Source organism: Lagenorhynchus albirostris, chromosome 1, assembly GCF_949774975.1.
Source record: "Lagenorhynchus albirostris chromosome 1, mLagAlb1.1, whole genome shotgun sequence".
In the NCBI taxonomy this organism is placed as follows: domain Eukaryota; kingdom Metazoa; phylum Chordata; class Mammalia; order Artiodactyla; family Delphinidae; genus Lagenorhynchus; species Lagenorhynchus albirostris.
In genome coordinates this window covers 27,670,610-27,691,040 of record NC_083095.1, presented here as the reverse complement: position 1 = coordinate 27,691,040, position 20,431 = coordinate 27,670,610, and the positions used below count along the sequence as shown (strand labels likewise).

General features: G+C 54.0%; 1 long non-coding RNA gene across 1 annotated transcript; it reads left to right on the top strand.

Moving 5' to 3' along the window:
* Positions 1-1,848: 1,848 nt before the first annotated feature.
* Positions 1,849-19,218, top strand: LOC132512668 (uncharacterized). Its single transcript, XR_009538266.1, has 3 exons — positions 1,849-1,949; positions 17,025-17,150; positions 18,347-19,218. It is a non-coding gene; the product is annotated as an uncharacterized LOC132512668 (long non-coding RNA).
* The last annotated feature ends 1,213 nt before the right edge of the window (positions 19,219-20,431 follow it).

Genomic DNA, 20,431 nt, shown 5'->3' with positions numbered 1-20,431 from the left:
CAATGCAGGAGACACGGGTTCGTGCCCCGGTCCGGGAAGATCCCACATGCCGCGGAGCAGCTGGGCCCGTGAGCCATGGCCGCTGAGCCTGCGCGTCCGGAGCCTGTGCTCCGCGACGGGAGAGGCCACAACAGTGAGAGGCCCGCGTACCGCAAAAAAAAAAAAAAAAAAAAGACACTGCAGAGTAGAGTCCTCACCATCTTGGACATGAGACAGAAAAAGAAGAATCTTATGCTTCTGCCAAATGCAGAGGAGAAAAAGGATGCAGGGATTTGCGTGCGCGTGGATGTGCATGTGTGCATGCATGTACATGTGTGCACACACACAGACACACACACGCAACTTCTCACCATCACCATCCAGGCAATCAGTCCCCAGCTGTCCCTGACACCTTCTGAGTAGATCCAGGTGCTGAGCAGATCCACTGGTAGCGTCAGCGTTCACAACTCAACATTTAGCTGTAGGATGGTGATCATTTGTTGTTGTTTCAGGGAGAGAACAAGTATTTTTTGAGCACTTATTATGTGTCAAGCAGTGTGCCTGGCACGTTTAGCACTTCGACTCATTGAATTCTCATAACAACCCTATGAGGTAGGTTTTAATTATTCCCATTTTGAAGATGGGAAAATGGAGGTTCAGGAAGTTTAAGTAATTGGGCCATAGACCTTTAGCTACCAGGGAAGGAACAGAGATGGGGATCAAGCTGAGGTCTTTCTCCAGCGCTCTTTCCAGTGAGCACAAGCTCTCTCTGCAAGCAGGTAGCAAATACCTTGAAGGCAGAGCTGGTGTCCCAAAGCTTTTCTCGATCTTCCCTTTGCTGGAGCGGAGTGGTTGCTTGACAAGCTCTGAAGGTTGGTATGTGGGAGACAGACACTGTCATCCCGGGCCTGGAATTGACCCTGTTACGGGTAAATACAGGTAAACACAAGGGTCTAGGCCATAGAAACACTGACTGGACCATGACAGTAGTCACCCTGAGCAGCCATGGGTTCTAGTCCTGCGTACTGGGCTGCCTTCCGAGGCTGCCCTAAAACACAGGGCTTCCCACACCTTGCATTAGTCATGGTCTTAGCCTGAAACGCTTGCGTCAACCCATCCCTATTTCTTGGCTTTTAGCTTCCTGACTCATTTTCTCATTTTGGCCTGGCCTCTTTGGAGTCTTGACCCTCTGATCTATTTCCCGACTATGACCTCTTCCTTCTCCCTTGATGACATTGAGCATCAGCCTCTGCAGTGGCACCTCAGGTGGCCCTAGAGAAGCACACTCCCTCTGACCTTGTCCCTGAGCCCCCGATCTGGATGTGGCCAGAGGTGGGTGAGAAGCAGAGCATCCAAGGACTAGAATCTCCTGTTTCCTGGCTGGCAGGGAGAGCGGCAGCGGGCAGCGCAGGTTGAAGGCCCGTCCGCTATAGGCTGGAAGTGCCGCAGCCACCAGCTAGCCAAAGTCACCAGCAAGAAGATGGCTGGCTGGCCTCTCTGCCTTCTCCTCCTGCCTTCTGGGCTGGGATTTCCTCAGCCTCAACCCTGAGCCTCTCTCCTTCTCTCCATGCACTTCATTCAGGCTCCAATGGCCTCCCTGGCTGCCACCACTGGGTGAGACACTCCTCACCTAGGCTCCCCCAGCACTTGGAATTTCCCTCCCATCACGGTGCCTGGCCCTCAGCACCATCACTGCCCAGACGCTGGTCTGTCTTTCCTCAGTCTGTAAGATCTGAGAGGGCAGACACTTGTTCACCCTTGGATTCCCAGCACCCTGTGCAGTGCCCGGCACATAGTAGGGGCTTACTTGATGTTTGTTGAGGTGGACCCATCCTCAGAGCACTCTCTCCTCTCTCCACAGGGAAAACGTCCCAAGCCTGCTCATTCTTTACGCAGATGTCCTTCAGCCCTCAGAGGTAGCCCTTCTAGACCCTGTGCTCAAGACAGCTTGTGTGGGCCTCTCTGGTGGGGTAAGTGTGGGAAAACAACTTCCCGTTGCCATGTAATCACGCCCTGGGATGGTCACCACAGCCCTGCCAGCCCCCAGGGGACAAGGCTCACGCCTCGGCCCAGACACCAGAACCCAGTGGGAGGCCTAGGGCCCTAGGGCGGGTCCGAGTTGGAAGGGAGACAAAAGCAGAGCCCACGGGAGACCCAGTGGTTCCCAGGGCTGGAAACTAAGATGGCGCCCACCACGAGGCTGCGAACAAGGGCGGCCAGGCAAGGTGCCTGCGGCCTTGTCCCAGGCCTTTGGGGCAACGTGTCATCACCAAAGGATCAGAAACCCGTACTTTGGGAACTTGGCAGCCGGGCCTGGGTTTTTTGTGTTTTCTGTAATTATTTCCCTTTTGTTCTCCCTTAGTATTTTAGTAAAGCCCTTTGTGAAAATGCCAGCTGGTCTCAGCTGTGCTAAGTGGAATGACAAAGGGGTACTCTGTGCATGCTTGGCCCTCTGCTTTAACGGAGGGATGTAGCTTAGTGGCGGCAGCAAAGTCAAGGAACACCAAGGGCACAGGGAGGCTCTGGGGCCACAGCCAGCACCTCGTGTCCAGCAGCCTCACTGACACTGAACTTCCTTCCAGGCTCTTCCAGACTGGAAGAGCTTTATTGAAACCAGACGGGCTGGAGGGCCGGCCAGCTGCTTTGAGGGAGGGCATTTGTTCAGATCCCAGGGTGTCCAAAGCTCTCGAGAAATCCAGAGGCCGGGCACCTGCTGTGCTCCGGCTACCCAATCAGGGGCTGTCCTCCGAAGCTGGGGGTCCTTGGCAAGCTGCTTTCCAGGAACTGAGCCTCTGAGCTGGTACCATAGCTGCTTCCCCTTTCTGCCCTCACAGCTCAGGGCCCTTGCTAAGCCTTGGTCCCCTGCCTGCTTGCTGCCTACCGGGGTGGACACAGTGGGTCCCTTCCCAACTGCTGGGACCCCCCACATCCTATTTCCTGTGACTATTCCCCCTTTCTCCTCCTAGCCCCTCCTCTCTTTCCCATTGTGTCTCCCAGCTGCCCTGGTGCGAGGGCCCGGGGAGACTGTCCTCAGGAACAATCTCCCCTTTCTCTCTGTTGTGTAAGTGATACACGAGGAGAGGAAGCAATTTGTAACTAATCGGCTGTGATGTGGAACAGAGCTTTCTGAGAACTGGAGAGTCTGTGACAGCTCCGGGCTGTCCTGCCTCTGCAACAGCTGGGTGGCTTGGGTGGCAGGTCAACCTTCTCCTCCCCCACTCCACCAAGAAGGCCTGAGGGATGATGGCGGGTAGTAGCTCCCGCCGGGGTAGTACCTCTTGTATTCCAGGCAAGCAGCAGAAGGGAGAGGGATGGGCAAGGACTAGCTGAGGCTGTGCAAGGAAGGAGCGTCAGGCAGGGATTAAGAGCCTGGCTCTTTCTAGCTGTGTGACCTTGGGCAAGTCTTTTCAGCTTTCTAACCCCATCTCAGAGACTGGTTGTGTGGCTTGAGTGAGAAAGTGGAAGTCGATCACATAGCAGAGTGTCTGGTACACTGTGAGTGTTTAATAACTTCAGCTGCTATAATCATTTCCTGGGGAGAGGGGAACGAGGTGGGCCAGATTACTCCCACTGAGCTTCAAGCAGACCTCGCCATGGTCACCATGGTTACCACGGATGGCAGGAAAACCATCCCAGAGGAGGCAAGGCTTCTGGGTTATTCTTCTGCCCTTCAAGGGGTGGAGCCAACCTCAGAGACCTCCTTCTCCACAGAGTGGGAGAGGATGGGAGAGGAGAGGGCGCCCACATCCATCGGGCCCCTTCTCTGTACCATTCACCTAAGGAGACAGATGCTCCCAGGTCATAGACAATCACAGTTAATTATGACTTAGCCTCTATAAAACCAGAGTCAAGCTGCAAAGTGCTACGGGAGCAGAAAGAGTGAGGAGAAGGCTGCTGGTGCGTGTGCGTGTACGTGTAGGGATGGGGGATCAAAATCAATATTGGACCTCCCTGGCCTGAGAATCCTGACCGTCCCTTCCCCCAGACGAGGCACCCACCCAGAAGCTGGAAGGGGAAGGGAGATGGGCCCTAGAACCAGGGCCTAATGCTTCCTGGGGAAGGAGGTCTTAATGCCCCAGCCACTTCATCAAGGTGGCAGTGTGACAAAAGTCTCCTGCAGGGACTCCCCCAAAGGAAAAACGTCCTGCCTACTTTCTGGGTAGTAACTGAAGGACTTCCTAGCACTTGATGGGGGTGGGGCACTTGGGGAGAGGTAGAAGAAAATAGCAGCCGGAAGCCCCATCCCCACGCCTCACCCTCAGAGCACCATGTCCAGAGGCTGCGGAGTCTGGGCAGCCAGTCTGTCCTCCGTTCGGCCTCCCAGAGCTGGCAGGGGACGAAGGACCCAGACTCTTGGCTCGGTGCTTCCCCAGTGTTGGGAGCCCAGGGGGTGGCAAGGGGCTTCTGTTCTCGTCAGGAATGACGTTGTCTGTTATGGGGCGAAAGGTCAGTGGAGACAGTATAGACTAAACATCTCATAATTGGAACGGCGTGGATCTGGGTGAGGATTGCTGTGAGGGCCCGTATCTGTTCCATTTTAATGTCATCCCTAAGAGTGTTAGTCCTTGGTCAAGCTGTCATTCTGCACTTCGGAGGGAGGGGGCCAGGCTGGTGAATCGGCAGGGCTCTGAGCTACAATGGGAGAGAGAAGGAGCTGCGTCTTCTGTGGGTCCTTCGCTCATTCAGCCCTGCTCAGTGCCAGACCCTGGGCTCACTGCTGGGGATGCCAAGACAGCGATGGTGCTGGAGGAGCTTCTGGTCCAGTGCGAAGGGCTTAATAATGCTGTCTTAAACAATACTAAGTCTGTGCAAAACAAAGCCTCCAAGGCCGCTGCTGCAGGCCCGTGGTAGCATGAGGGTGGGCGGCTCTGAACCTTAGATGGCCGTCTTCTCGAGGGCATTCAGACATGTGAGAGAGTGTTCCAGAGACTTTCCGGGAGGTCCACAGAGGACAGAAGTAAGGCTTCACATGGAGAAGGTAATGCTTGTGTAGCATCTCACAAGATGAATGGAAGTTTATCAGGAATCAAAGGGTGGAAAGAGCATTGTAGTCAAGGGGAGTACCTTGGTGAGGTATAGATCCTTTGAGGGACATAGAGGAATCTGGTGCGGCTGGACTGTGTGCAGGGTGCGGAGGGTGTGCATCTGTACCTGGAGATGAGTCTGGAAGGGAAGTCTGGAGTCAGATTGTGAAGAGCTTTGCAGGTCATACTGGGAGCTTGTAGTTTATTCTTCGAAGGGCTTCAAGGAGCCACTGCAGGTTCTTGAGCAAGGGGGTGACATGGCCAGATGTGGAGGGTTGGCCTGGAGGCAGGAAGACCAGATCTGTGCTTATCATAGAGTTGAGAGAGGCCTGAATCAGGACAGTGGCTGTGTGAGGAGACGGGATGGGACCCAATGCCACCCAGATAAAAGAGTTCACTTCCCAGCCATCTCTGGAGCTGGCAGTGACTTTATGCCTAAGTTCTGGCAATCCTTGCCCCTTAGGGCTTCTTAAGAGTTTTGGGTGTACATGGAAGTTTGGGGTTTGACCTTTGGAAAGTCTCCTTAAAGGAAGAAGCATGTCTTACTTCTCTATCTGCCAAGCTTTTGCCTGGAACTTGAATATGATGGTAGGAGCCCTTGCAGTCATCTTGCACCTTGAAGATGAGTTGGAAGGAAACTGGGTCCCTGAAAACTTTGCAGGGTCTTCATAACAGCCCTGGCCTATTTAACTCCAAAATTATTTCATGTGAGGAGAAAATTAATTTCCATCTTGTTTAAGTCGTCATTATTTTGCAGTTTTCTGTTAACACATGTGCTATTCCACATTTTGCCTTATCCTAATAAGGCAAATACCACCTACACTAGTATTTGTTTGTTTAGATTGATTATTTTAACTTAAAAAAAAATTTAAAGGAAACTTTATATCACTACCTTAAATAGCAAAGTAACTGTAAAAATAAATTAAATTATAGCTGAATAATGCCAGTGAAGACTCTGAGCCTAAGGTCTGCTCTTTTTTGTTAAAAAGGACATTTAGCAAGTGTTAATGAGTTGTTAGAGACACATTAGCCCCTAACTGAGGCTTTCTTTTTAACTCATTAGAACGATGGAAAGAGAATTGGAAAGGGGAAAATTTTCTTACTCCATGACTCCGTACTATTAAAGGCTAGCTAAAATCATCTCAAACACACCCCAGATCATCTCATATGCTGTCCATACTTTGAGAACCCATGGCATAGAAAAATGAACATCCCAATCCCATAGTCAGGGTAGGTGTAATGCCTGGGGAGCAGACTCTCACTGGCAAGGAAGCCTCAAGTCATGTTCTCTCTGAAAAATAACAAAAAGGATAGGCAGGCTTCTCAGTTTTGGTACATGTTTTTCCAACTTGCAAAGAGTTGTGTGTTGTTTTTTTTCTTTCCCCAAGCATATGAAGCTCACAGCCTTATGCAGCCCAAAAGATCTCTGGGTAATTTTCCTCTCTATTATGGCTGCAAAAACTCATGTAGAGAAGGTCACAGGGCCCATGCAAGGTCATCCAGCAGGTTACCCCACAAAATACTTTGCAAATGCTTGATGGTCCTCTCTAGTCACCCTGTCCTCAGGTAGGTGAACACAGCATCACTTTGTGTGGGAAGCCTGTCCTGCATTGTAGCAAACCCAGACCCTCAGAGGCTGGTCCTGGAAGAAGAACTTCTGGAAGAGCCATCCTGTGAGTCTGATCTCTGCCCTGAAACAGGATTCACCTTCTCATGGGGGTCTCTCTGTTCCTGATGCCCTCTGCTCCCACATTTTTGGTCCCAGTGGGCACTCAGGGGAAGGAAGGACAAAGGAGGTACAAACACTGAGGGAAGGGGAATGGCTCACTGTCCAGAGCCTGAGATAGACATCTGTCCTCCAGTGTCAAGGGCCTGGGATGGGGGCCTCAGTTCCTGGCCTGTACCTGCCTCCATGAGGACAGCTCATCTGCAAGCCTACCACCTAGGGTTCCTCCTACACTTTGCAGTCTCTTCCTGGTCCAGGTCCAAAGAACCCCATTCCCAGGCCTCTGCCTGGCCAGGCCTTTCAGCTCAGGGTTGGCTCTTGCACCAAGGGATGCAATTTTCATAACTGGTCTCAGCAATGCTTTCCCTTCCATTGAGACTCACCTCTTACATTCAGGGTGTGGCCTAGGGGTATAAACAGTCACTCTGTTTTAATTAAACAGTATACAGTCAGCCCTCCGCATCTGACGGTTCTGAATCCAAGGATTCAAATAACCACGGATTGAAAATATTCAGTAAAAAAAAATTCCAGAAAGTTCCAAAAAGCAAACTTGGATTTGCTGCATACTGACAACTATTTACATAGCGTTTACATTGTATTAGGTATTGTAAGTAATCTAGAGATAATTTAAAGTATATGGGAGGATGTGCATAGGTTATATGCAAATACTATGCCATTTTATTTTATTTTATTTTTTAAAATATTCACTTATTTATTTTATTTATTTGGCGGCATGAGCCAGGTCTTAGTTGCGGCACGTGGGATCTTCATTGCCCCATGCGGGATCTTTTAGTTGCGGCATGGGGGCTCTCATTGGAGGCATGCGGGATAGTTCCCTGACCAGGGATAGAACCTGGGGCCCTGCACTGGGAGGGTGAAGTCTTAACCACTGGACCACCAGGGAAGCCCCTACGGCATTTTATATACGGGACTTGAGCATCTTCGGGGGGTCCTGGAACCAGTGCCTGGCATATACCGAGAGATGACCATATATCCATTGTAGAAAATACGAACTAACATAAAGAATAAAATAAAAATCACCCAACCGTGTCACCCAGAGAAAACCTCTATTAATATTTTGTTTTATATTCTTCTAGATTTGTTTTCTATGCACGCATATCTTATCTCTTATAAAAACGGCATCATATTGTTTGTAGCACGCTATTCTTCATTTTATCATATTTTGGTAATGTCTTTTCATATTAGTAGTAAAAATTCTACAGCCTTGCTGCTTGAAGTGTGGTCCAGGCACCAGCAACATCAGCTTCCCCTGGGAGCTTGATGGAAATGCAGAATTTCAGCTATCACCCCAGACCTGTAGAATCAAAATATTCATTTTAACAAGATCCCAGGGATATTCTTGTGCACATTAAAGTTTGAGAGTGCTGTAATGTGGCGTCATTTTTAATGGTTGTACTCCCAGGGAAGACTTATCACTGCGTGATTAAATTTTTCTTTTCAAATCTACCTATAATTGGGCATTTAGGCAATGTCTAATGTTTTCTCCATTATTAACAGCGCTACAAAGAGCATGCCTACATATTTGTTGCTCGCATCCCTTAAATTCCTAGGATTTCTGGGTCAAAGCCTTCTGATGCTTATTGTCGAGTTCCAGTAAAGCTGTCCCGTTCCTCCCTGCAATGTCCAGGATGATGAGATCCCTACACCTTGGCAGTCCTCAGTATCATCATTCTTTTACACCTTTGCCATCAGATCTGGGAAGGTCATGTCTCAGGTTTGTTCTGGATACATTTCCTTGGTTACTGGGCAGTCGAGTGAGTTCTCCAAGTGAGTATTGGCTGTTTGCATTTGTTCTGGCTGAGTGTCTACTGGGGTTTTTTATACGTCAAGCCCACCGAGATAGTGAGAGATGTTGCCAGTAAGGGCTTCAGGGACGGTGGCCCCAATCCAGTCCTGGTGTAAAGTCCTGTGCGGACACTCCTGTTGCTGCTGCTAGAGGGCACAGTGGGCTAGGGCCAAACTCAGACCCCGTCTGGCTCTCTTGTGGGCCCCAGCCTCATGCTGTGTCCAGACCCCAGAGCAAATGCCCAGCCAAGCCCCTGCCTCCTGGCCTGCTGCGGGCTGGGGACTGGCTGCCACCCAGGATGATGTTCTCAGGCCTGGCTGGGCACCCCACAGTTCCCCAGGCAGGCAGGCCTGCCAGGTGTGCTGGGGGGAGCCAGCGAACAAGACAATTCAGGGAAGTGACCCTGCCGCGTTGCTGAGCGCCTGCCCCAGCAAGCATTGTGAGCCGCCCTCTGGCCACCCTTGCTGAAGCTGCTGACGGGGGCAGCAGGAAATGGCGCTTACTCAGCCCCGGCTGCACGTTTGCTGCCTCCCTCCGCCCAGCCTTCCTCCCAGGCACAGCCTGCCCAGCCAGCAGCTGGGGGAAGCAGGGCGTGGGGAGGAAACTGGAGGGACCACCCCCCCTCGTCCCCCACCACCCCCAGGCGGAGCACCTGCGCTCTGTCGGCCCTGCCACCTGTTGCCTGGCTGGGCGTGAGGCCTGCCGGGGGGCCTCTGTGGCCAGTCAGGCTCGGGGCTGGGACATGGGGTGGGCCCTGGCCCCGGGGGCAGGCAAGCTTAGAGTGCCTTCAAGGACCCCGCCTTGACATCTACTCACTCACTCCCCACAGCCACTGGGATGCATGTATTATTATTTCCCTCTAACAAACAAGGAAATCAGGCTCAGAAAATGAGAGTAATAATAGCCTAACCTACAGATCGCTTGTTCGGTGCCAGAAACTCTGAACACTTTGCAAATGTTAACTCATTCAATTCTCTCGAGAATCATGGCTACAACAGCAGACCCATTTTCACTGAGGAAACCGAGGCGTGGGGAGGTGAAGGCATTTGCTCTAGGTCACATAGCCTGTGAGTGCCGGATCCAAGCATCTCACTCCAAAGCGCACACCCTTCCCCACCCTAACCACCTGCCCACAAGGTGACCCCGCCGAGCTCCAGACCTGGCGGTCAGTAGCAGTGGGGAGGCTGGGAGGGGCCAGCCCTTAATTAGATTGTTTCAGCACTGGCCCCGCCCCCACACAGGAGCACCCACCGCGACCCTCACGTGGGCTGCTCAGTGGGAGTCACCTGACCCTGGGCCTCTGTCTCGCCATCCTCTTCTGTGTCTGCTTCTGTCACCAGATGTCCTCGGGGACCGTCTCGGTGGCTGTGTCCTCTGGCTGTCTCTATCCTGCTTCTTGACCCTGACTCTGCATCCATCTGGCTCCTCTCTCTGCAAAAGGGGCCGAGAGGGAATATGCATGGAATGTGGCAGACCAGTTGTGGCACCAGATGCCATGGGCATCAGAAAAGCGTCTCCTGGCTGGGAGCTGAATGGATGGAGGATAAAGCAGAGGGAAGGGAGCGAAGAGCCTGCTCAGGGGCTGGGGACCCATCCTCCAGGCAGGTGTCTGGAGGATGAGAGGTGCCGGCTCCCCAGAACTAAGGAGGGTGCAGCAGCCCTGCACCGCACATGCCCAAGCTCCTTTCACCTTCAGCAGGGGTGGTGGTGGCCCTAGGCTGTCCCGAGGGCTGCAGCAGCTGTTGCTGCTGATGCTGTCTGTTGGCTGAGGGTGGGGGTGGGAGATACGGGGGGCCCGGAGGAAGGAGGGAGTTGTTCTCAAAGTGAGGGTCTCTGCATAAGCCTGTTGACAAGCTTTCAAATCTGCAAGATGGGACTTTGGGTTCTCAACCAGATTCACTTCTGTCCCAAGTGGGGCCTAAAGCCAGACCTCCAGGCCTTTGGCAATCAGGGTGGGGTCCAACCACCCACTGTTATGGTAACCTGTATCACTTAAGACTTCACAGAAAGGCCTAAAGCCTGCAGCCCCCAGGGGCCAGCGGCTCAGAATTACATGGCAATGGGCAAGCCCATGGGTGTGCCAGGGAGAACCCTACGGGGTAGGGCCCAGAAAGGGTTTGGCCCTGCAGCTTCCTTCCAGCCCTTGCCTCTTCCCAGCAGTGTCTCCTGGATCTGGCCTAAGTTGGACTTCAGCCAAGCTGGCTGGCCTCCAGGTGGATTTGGGTCAGACAGCTGGGATGTGGTGTTTCCCGCTCTGAAGAGATGGAGGCTGGAAATGGGGCCATGGTGGCTTTGGAGCCTGGAATGCTGAGCCTCTCAGCCACAGATCTCAGCAGGATGGTGGGGTCACCAGTGGGTGGAGGTTGGTTAGAATGTCTTTAGTGAGGTTTCCAAGGGAGGGGATGTGTCAAAGGATCAGAGCCAGGTGCTCCCCAAAACTCCACCCGTTCTTTATCCGGGTGACCCTGAGATATGAGTGGTCCCTTGGGAAGGCCAGCCAGCTGGCCCTGAAGGCTCCTCCTGTGTCCTCAACCCATGGCTCTCCCTCATTCAGGAGAATACTTCCTTTCCTCTCTGAGGTCGGGTCAACCTGCCCCAGGGTAGCATCAGGCACTGTTCACTGGCCTCATTTTGCATGTCCCGGTAGACTTGGTCATAGCTGCCTGGACTCCTGATTCCAGCATAGATGGAATAGCTCAGTTCCTCAAGACAATCTGTGCTTGGCTTTATGGGGTGCATGTGAATAAGAGCACAGCCCTTCCCCCGCCCCCAGCTGCCAGCTCGGAGGCCCATGTCAGACATGAGGCTGTCCTGCTCCTTCCCCTTGGTACCCGGCAGAATCGCTCATTTCCCCACTCTGGGCTCCCATAGCACAAAGCACTGACTGCATGAAGCTAGCTAAGGAGCCCTCTCATCTTGACACTCTCCAGCTCAAACATTTGCCATGGCTCCCTGCTGCAAAAAGCCTTTTGCACTTTTTGGCTGCATCATCCCCTAGGATGAACCCTCCAGAGAACCCTTCCCTCCAATCAAGCCATCCCCAAGCCTTGCCTCAAACTTGGCCTGAAACTCCCCCTTCTCTACTCCCCTGCTCAGGCCAGATCCTCTTCCTGGAACACAGCTCCATGCCTATCTACTGAAATTCTACCCACTCTGCAAGGCCTGGGGTCTCCCGGTGCCCTGGGAGGCTGATGGCTCCCAAACGGACATGAGGGAAACTTCCCTTGGGGCCCCAGGTTTCCTCTTCCACCCCCTCCCATGCTCTCCAGAGCCAATGGCTTTTGAACAACTTCCATCATATACTCCATAATGTAAATCAGGCAGCAGTTGAACCTTCCATTAATGTCCCATGTGAGTACACATGAAATGTGTCATTGTATGCAGATGAATATATGTACGTTCAGGGGAAGATATAAGGCAGCATATGTGCGTGGGGAGCTATGTGTGGGTTTGGAAGTGTGTGGGAATGAATGTGCCTCTGCTTGTGTGAAAGTGGGTGTGTACAGGTGTGTGAATGTGTGTGCACATGAGCCTGTGCAGGAGACCCTGTGCTTGTGTGCCAAAGCATGTGCTTTGTGGGTGTGTGTGTGTACAAGTCATGTGCTCACATCTGCAGGAGAATCTGTCTGTGCATGCAGGTGTCCGTGTCCTGGTGTGCTTCCTTCTGCCCTGCCCACGGGTACTGGGGAAGGCCAAGGCCAGGCAGTGTGCCTTCCATGCGCCACCCACCCCCAACTTCCAGGGGCATGAGGAGGGGGCTGCACACTGCATTCTGACTTTTGACAGAGATAAATGAAGCATTCCTGTGCAGTTGCCCAGCCATAGCAATGAGCAGCTGTGAGAGGCAGGGGTCTGGCCCCATGGTGATCTGGCCCCTGGCCTCCAGCCCGCAGGACCCCTTGTCCCCCACATAGCCAGTAACCAGGACTAGGAGGGCTCAGGAAGGGTCCAGCAAGAGGTAATGGCTCTGTTCTTGTCCCAGGCAATGGGAACCCTCCCTGGGCCTGTGAGAAGCGGCATATATTGGATGCTGGAGGTGGGGACAGTGACAGGGCCAGAGTACCTGGAGAATGCCAGGGCTATGTTCCTCTTTCCTCTGGGGAGTGAACTTTAGAGGAAAAACGCAACAGGTTAATAATGCTGAGGGAGCGTCCATCTGTGTGAACCCACTTTAGGTGGAACGAGAAGCTACAGGTTTAAAATGCAGCAAGGAAGCTTAGGCTAGACCGAAAGAAAGAGCATCCTTCGTTGACCAAGGCCAAAAAATCTACGTCCGCAAAGATCCCCCAAACAGGATCCAGATCCATCCACGGGGTGGTGGGGGGGATCGGAGGCAGGAGACTGGCTGGGTGTCCTCTGCAGCTCTGAGGGGGCCCAGAGGGGAGTTTGGGGAGAGGATAAGCCAGGCGCACTTCTGGACACTGCCCCTAAGATCTCTCCCCTCCTCTTCTCCCGCCAAAACCTTCTTATCCTCCACTTCCTGTTGCCCTCCTCTCACCTCCCAGTGGCTGCCCCAGCCTTGCCCCCAAAGTGGCTTCCTTACTCCCTCCCTGCTGCTCCAGAATTCGGGAAAGAAGCCACAGATTCTCCCAGCAGACCACCCCCAAAGGCCCAGCCCAGTCCCGCCTGCCTGGTCCCTGGAGTGTAGCCCTGGGCCTCCACCCACAGGAACAGTGTTTAGAGGCCCAAACTGGGAGGGGTGCCTCGGGAAGTCAGGGCGCTCTGGGAGGGCAGGGAGAGGGCAGGCCTCGGTGGGCACAGGCTCCCATCAGGGTGGTCCTGAGGGAGCCAAAGCCAACTGAACGTGAGGGCGTGCCCTGGGCCACCACCTTTGTGCTGGGTCCCCCTCCTCTGAGGGGCTTTGGGGCCCCTGCCTTGCCTTTCCTGGTGGCTTCCTCTTGCTCCTGAGGGAGTGGCCGTGGGAGAGGACACGCAGAGGTGCTGGGGAGGGTGTGGAAGGAGGGTGAGTGCCTGCTACACCCTGGGCTCCCCCCTCCTCCTTCTGGAGCCCCCATGCCTTCCCTGGGAGGTCTGACCCAGGCGAGCTCAGGGATGTGGGGAGGAGGTCATTCATCATCGTTATTTATTATTTCTTATGTAACGGGTGTTATGAAACATGGGACCTTGTACCAGGCACGACTGGGAATGTGTGAAAGATGGTCCCTACCAATAAGAGCTCCCCATGGGAATGAACAGGTGGGCCAGGAGCCATCAAACCGGTTCCTACAGACCAGCCTGGAATGAGGGGCAGAGGCTGGGCTGGGCTCGGCAGGAGGTGGTCAGCCTGCCGTGATTGCCTGCTACCTCTGGGAGCCTCGAGGTAGGAAGGGAGCTGGGTTTGGGGCCCCCTGCACCACAGCAGGCTCGGATCAGCTCTGGCTCCAGGGTGGCCTGGGTCACAGCTGGAGTTGTCACAATATTGACCCAGGAGGAGATAACATCCAAAGGGCTTGGAGTCCCAGTCGGATAAGGAGGGGGATGTCGCCGGAAAAGATCCCTGGCCCCCAGGGGGATCAAACTAAATGGGGCTTTAATAGGTCTCTTCCAGCTCAGATTTCATGGGTAATTGGAAGCAGGTCTTGAGTTGAGCAGAGTGGGCTGGCCTAGTGGCCTGCCGGGCGGGTGCCGCCTCCATGTCACCCCACACATCCCACTGAGGCCTCATTAGGGGCTTCTGGACTCCGTTTACTCTGCTTTGGAAGTGCTGCTGTTTTAACCCCTTCAGGAAAAGAAGATGGATAAGTGGGGAGTCTGAGTTGGCTTGGCGGGGGTGGGGGTAGGAGAAGCATGTCCTGAGCCAGACATGCACCGGGCCTTCATCCATCATTCATTCATTCAACAAACGTACATTAACATTTAAAGCTGGCAATAGCCCTTTAAGTCAGAACCCTTACATTTTTTAATTACAAAAGAGGTACATACGTGGGGACTTCCCTGGCAGTCCAGTGGTTAAGACTCCGCACTTCCACTGCAGGGGCCACAGGTTCGATCCCTGGTTGGAGAACTAAGATCCCACATGCCATGCAGCATGGCCAAAAAAAAAAAGAGGTACATACTTGTTGAAATAAAATTCAAGTAATATCAAGGTATATTAAGTAAAAATTGCACTCACTGCTCTGTCCCTCCCTTAACTCCCACACTCCTGGATAACCTCTGTCTACAATTTACTGGATGTCCTTCCAGACCTTTTCAATGCATTCTGTGCTACATCCTGCTGTTTTCATTCAACAATGCATCGTCAATATCCCTCTGAGGCAGTAAATAGAGTGTGGATATTCCTCACTCCCATTTTAAAGATGAGAAAACTGAGGTTCAGAACAGTTTAATGGCTGTCCCAGGCTGCACAGCCAGGCCTTATTCTCATCTTGCCACAGCTTCCAGCCCCTTCACTGCAGAGAATGGATATGATGGAGCAGAGACTGGAAAACCCCTGAGAAAGGGGCTGGGGTGGGAGAAAGGGGCTGGAGAATGAGAAGGAAGCAGCAGGCTAGGGAGGGGTACGGGGTCAGTGCTGTGGTGCCTCTCCTCCAGTGTCCCCCAGGAGCCCATGCTGTAACCATGCTCAGGGTCTTGGGGTGCTGGAGGCCTGGGCTGGGCAGGGCTGGTCACCTGGCAGGGAAGGGGTTTTCAAACCAAACCTAGCAAGAGGGAAGGAAGGATTGTATTTCAGCCCCCAATGTGCCTGGGGCACATACATTCCTAGGCTTGAAGGGACACTTCTCACCTGACACCATTGGTGGGTGCTGGCCACTGCCCCTGCCCACCAGTGCTGACCTGATGGGCCTCCCTCTAGGGCTCCAGCTACCTGGCCTCCAACATATCCTCCTGTGGAGAGGGCGCTGCCCTTTATCCCAGCCAAGGCCCTGAGCAGCCAGGACCAGCTCCTACTCACAGATGGCTTGGGGCACCCCTCAGGGAGGGGACTGACGGGACAGGCAGGTGGGAGGCCAGCCTGGCCTGTGCCTCAGGCTGAAGTTGTAAATAAGACAGGCTCTGAAAAGGTCATGACCCAGAGGCCTCCACACCAGACACCTAGCTTTCCTCCTCCTTGCCTGGGACCTCCAAGGGAGGGAACACAGAGGATGTAGAGGAAAGAAAATATCAAGTGTTCCTCCAGGGCAGCCCACATACTCTCCCCCAGCTGTATGCATGGACGCACACACACACTAACGCAAAAAGGAGAACTTGGCCGAAGTGTAGCACAACAGCCCATCAGAGATGGCTTAAGGAATGCTGCCTGTAGAAGCAGGGGCAGGGCCGCTGGCCCAAGAGCTCTCTATTCCTCAGACTGTCTGGAAAAATGCTCCCACAAGGACCACCCAGACCTTGAAGGGGATCACAGAGATTCTCCCACAAGGCACTCAGACCAACTGGGGAAGAGGACACCGATTCACTCACTTTGCCAATATCCTTGGCTAACTTACTCTGTGCCAGGCACTATGCTGGGCCTGGGAGTACAGAATGCACCTGCAAGGCTCGACCGGTACCAGGCACCAGTGGGCATATGGGGATGAGGGGCCCTTCCAGCAAGAGACGAGCAGGTCTCTCCACATGGGGTTGGCTGGGCAGTCACTGAGGGGCTGCAGAAGACTCTTTGGCCAAGCTGAGGCCACACCTAGGATGCGGACCCTCGCCCTGGACCCTGCCCCAGCTGGTGCCTGAATAAAAAGAGCTCCGCAAGACCCGTGTCTCCTCCCTGCCCACAACCCACCCACCCCCACAGTTCTGGCCCTGGCTGGGGCCCCAGAAAGAAAATCACCGAGGAGGATTGAATGTCAATTCACAAACTAATCCGATCAGTGCAAACAGCTATAGCACATGCTGTTCCCTGCGCCGTGGCCCCCTCCCCTGCTCCGCAGACCCTGGCGGCTGCTGGCTGACAGGCCCGGCCCCTGCCTGGCTGCGAGGCCAATTACAGCAGCCTTAATCACCATGGTGGCGGCGTGCTAACAACTGTCTGCCTGTCAGTCTCCTTCCCAGGGTGTTGAGGAGGGGGTGACCCCTCACAGCTCTCCTCGAAGGAGCAGGAGTGTGAAACTGGATCCCAACAACAAGCCGGTGGCCGCCGTCCAGGGTAACGCCTGACTCCTCTCACTGCTTGCTGGTCTCCTGTGTGTTTGCCTGGCTCCTCCTGGCCCCGGGGTAGAGGGCCCACCAGGACAGGCCTGGAGACTGTGCGTCCCCTGAGCACTAACGCCATCGCTCCCTCCCAGTCCCAGTGGTGCTGGGGAGGCAGGCGCTCCCGGCCAACCAGCGCAAATTAGGTGCCTGGACATTGAGGTCTGCTTGGCATTTCCTGTGTTGGCTTTGGCTGGTGAGGCCAGGCCAGTGGGCCGCCCTCTTGACCTGAGCCGAGTCAAATAGGCATGTCCAGAACTCTAGAGCCTACTGACTTCTGCTCTGCGCCCCACAGGGAATCCTGTTCCGGAAAAAGAGATCACCCCTCCCCGCCTGGGTTCCCACTGAGCTGCCTTCCCTTGCCTTGTAGGGTGCTGTGACCGCCCGAGGCCTGGCCGGCCCCCAACCGGCCTCATCTCACTCATGTTCCTCAGGCTGAGGGATGGAGCCCAGGGAATTGGTGGATCTCTGAGCCTTCCAGTGACTCCTGGATGTGGTGAGGCCCCTCTGCCTGCAGGCCAAGGTTGGGGTTCAGTGGGGGGCTCTGAGCACCTCAGATCCCTTGCTCCCATCTGTCTGTGGAATAATTAATTTTCTTAGCTCAAGGCTTGTCCTTTGACTGGACTACAAGGAGCCTTAGGCAAGGAGCCTGCTCTGGGTGTCAGCACCCAGGTTCCAGCTTGAGAACCCACAGGAGCTCCCTTGTCCAACCCCGGAAGGGCCAGCTTCACCTGCAGGCTTCAGAATTGCTGGCTCCGGTTCCTCAGCCCATGTTTTCTTTGGCTTTGGGTCTCTGGGACACCAGATTGTCCAAAACAAGATGACTTCGTGATACTCATTTTCCCAAACAAAAGAGGCTGCAACACAATCAGGTTCTTTGTGTGCAGTGCGGTCCCCAGCTGCTCCCTCTCCAGTTGCCCCCATCCCTGCCCCACCCAGGTTCCCTTGGGGCATAGAGCACTCCCCATTCCCAGTGGCCAGGGGTCTCTGGTCTAGGACTGGACCAGGCTGGGCAGAGAGGGCAGACCCAAATCCCACCCCCATAGACCATCACTGGTCCACAGCCCTTCCCCCTCTCTTCCGTTGGGTGCCAGCAGAGCCCCTGTGAGAAGAAGCAGGAAATGGGAATAGTCTAGAGCAGCGGTCCCCAACCTTTTTGGCACCAGGGACCAGTTTCATGGAAGGCAATTTTTCTATGGACTGGTGGCAGGTTGGTGGGGTTGGTTCAGGCGGTAATGTGAGCGGTGGGGAACAGCAGATGCAGTTTCCCTCGCTCACTGCTCACCTCCTGCTGTGCGGCCTGGTTCCTAACAGGCCGTGGACCAGTACCAGTCCATGGCCCGGGGGTTGGGGACCCCTGGTCTAGAGCAGAGGGTCTAGAGTTAGACACCTGAGTGCAAATCCCAGCTGTACTACACACTAGCTGTGTGCCCTGAACAAGGTACCAAATGACTGTGGAACTCACTTGCCTTGTCAGTAAAATGGAGACAATAGAGGTACCTATTGCCTAGGGTTTGTGAGAGGAGTCATTGGGCCTAGCCTATAGTAATCCCTCAAAAAACGGCTATCCTTTTGCGTGGGATTGGCTGAGCAGTCACTAAGGGGTCTGCCAAGTGGTCCTGGGCCAAACTTAGGCCACATCTAGGATGGAGACCCTGAACCCCTACCCCATAGATGCTTCCTTGTTCCCAGGCCAGCTCTGCCCTGCAGTCTCTCTGAGTAGGCTCCAGACCTAGGCTGGCTCTCTCCTGAGTCACTCTACTGCATGGCCATCAACGACTTGGCACCTCAACTGGACAGACGAGCCCGGGGGCACTCACAGATTGTTGGGTACATGAATCCCTGCTGGTGGAGGCCTCCGTCTTTCTCTAGGGAAAAAGAAGTCATGGACAAGCAGCCTTGGCTCCTCAGGGCCAGGCGCATGAGTGCTCAGAAATGCGCTAAACGTGTGGTGAAGGAAGGAAAAGGCTCTGGATTTCCTACACTGCTCATGGGACACAAAATAGAATGGTTGCCAGGGGCTGGGGGGAGTGGACAGTTACTGTCTAATGGTGCAGAGCTTCAATGTGAGAAGATAAAACGTTCTGGAGATGGTGATGGTTGCACAAGAATATGAATATAGGGATTTCCTTGGTGGCGCAGTGGTTGAGAATCTGCTGCCAATGCAGGGGACACGGATTCGGGCCCTGGTCCAGGAAGATCCCACATGCTGCAGAGCAACTAAGCCCATGCGCCACAACGACTGAGCCCATGTGCCACAACTACTGAGCCTGTGTGCCACAACTACTGAAGCCCGTGCACCTAGAGCCTGTGCTCCACAACAAGAGAAGCCACCGCAATGAGAAACCCGCGCACTGCAATGAAGAGTAGCCCCCACTCGCCGCAACTGGAGAAAGCCCACACGCAACAGCAAAGACCCAATGCAGCCAAAAATAAATAAATAAATAATTTTATAAATAATTTTTAAAAAGAATATGAATATACATTTAAAAACAAACTTTATTTTAAAAAATGGTTAAAATGGTGAATTTTATGTTATGTATATTTTACCACAATTTAAAAGAAAAAAGAGGTCATAGAAAATACATCAAAATGTTCTTAATGAACATTTTTGAGTGAAGGGATTACGGGTTGATCTTTATTCTTTTTAGTTTCCGACATTTTGCCCCTAGTAAATGAGATTTTTTGTTTGTTTGTTGTTTGTTTTAAGGAAGCTTGCTTCAGCATCTGCCAGATGTGTGCGGGGGTGGGGTGGGGGGGAGGCTCGGTCCAGCTGCAGTTGGAAAAAATGAGGGGAGAAGCACAGCCTGCTGGGCGAGGGCTGGCTCAGAGAAGGCCCAGGGTCTCCCCTAAGCTCTCGCTCCCCCCTGGCTGGCCTCTTTCTCTGCCTTCCCTTCACACTCTGCGCCTTGCCCAGGGGCCTCTCTGTAGAAACAGTACAGTTGCTAGCCTGAAGGGGCTGTCCCAGCCATAGTGGGAATGCGGGCTCGGGGCTTTCTCAGATGGTCGGTACCCAAGAAGCCTTCCCAGCTGCTGCTCCGCCCCAGCCCAGCTGCAAAAACAACAGCCCATACCCAAAGCCCTGTTATTGCAGCCCAGAGTGTTGCTTCAGTGTGCAGCAGCAGGAGTAGGGATGGGGCCAGTCAGCCCTAAAGAGACCTAGGGAGATGGGAGGTTCTCCTCCTGCTCCGCTGCAGGAAACCTGGCCCCAAGGTGTAGGGGGAAAGGGCTTTGGGAGGCCTGGGGGCTGAGAGCCAACTCTGCCAGTGGCTTCCCTGGCTCCCTGGGGGCTGTGGGGGGTGGTGGTGGAGGGGGGCAGGAAGTCAAGCCACTTGGGAACCCGCTGAGCCAAGCCGTGGGCAGGAGGCGGCACCACCGTGGCTCCCAGGCAGGCCAGGGCCAAGGCTTTCCCACGGGGTGCGCCTGGCCACTGGGCTCCAAGGATGCATCCACCCCAGGCTAGGCTTGTGAGCCCTGGGAGGTTTCCACTCAGGTTTCCCTTCAGGGGGTAGGGGTTGGCGGGGAGATTCCCTTACCCACCCCCCAGCGCCCTCAGTTGTGTGCAGGGCATCCTAGCAAGGCTAGGGCACAGCTCTCAGAGGACTGCCACTCAGCTTTCTCAGCATCAGCTCCAGTCTCATCCTTTGGCTCCTTATTCATGTGACAGGGTAGGGACACAGAGCTTTATATCCCCAAGATCCTGAAGACCTCAGGGACTGGTGGGAGTCTGGCCCATTTGACCCCTCAAGACCATTCCTCCCACTACAACATGAAGGA